This window comes from Colobus angolensis, unplaced genomic scaffold (assembly GCF_000951035.1).
Source record: "Colobus angolensis palliatus isolate OR3802 unplaced genomic scaffold, Cang.pa_1.0 Scaffold187, whole genome shotgun sequence".
NCBI lineage: Eukaryota > Metazoa > Chordata > Mammalia > Primates > Cercopithecidae > Colobus > Colobus angolensis.
Window position 1 is genome coordinate 1,600,486 of NW_012115010.1, and position 493 is coordinate 1,600,978.

Consider the following 493-nt stretch of genomic DNA (forward strand, 5'->3'; position numbering starts at 1 on the left):
TTGGAGTGACAGCGATCCCTGAAGCCCTCCTAGAGGCCGGGACATCTTTGGCGGGGAGAAGGAGCCGATGGGAAGGGGTCTGGACCGCGGGCTTGGGAGGACTCCTCAGTGACACGACCCGTAGCGAAGGTGCAAGAAATCCCAGAGGGGCGGAGCCTGGCGTTCGCCAAGAGCCTCTGCCCACCCCAACCCCAGCTTCCACAGCCTAGGGTCAAGCGGGGCGCTCCGGGCTGGGGCTGGGGCTGGGGCAGCCTCTCCGGGGTACCACGACCGAAGGCGAAAGCGGGCGCCACAGCCACGCCCCTGCCCCCGGCCCCAGACGGGCAGTTGCCGGGTCAACCGCGGGGGTCCCCAGTCCCCTGCCTCTCTATCCTACAAATCTACGAGTCCTCGGAGATGCTCAGGCAGAGGTGGCCGAGGAGGGGCCGCGGGATGAGGTCGCGGAGCGCCGCCGCCCCGCACCTGACGAGAGGCCCCTGAGGTGCGGGGAGGG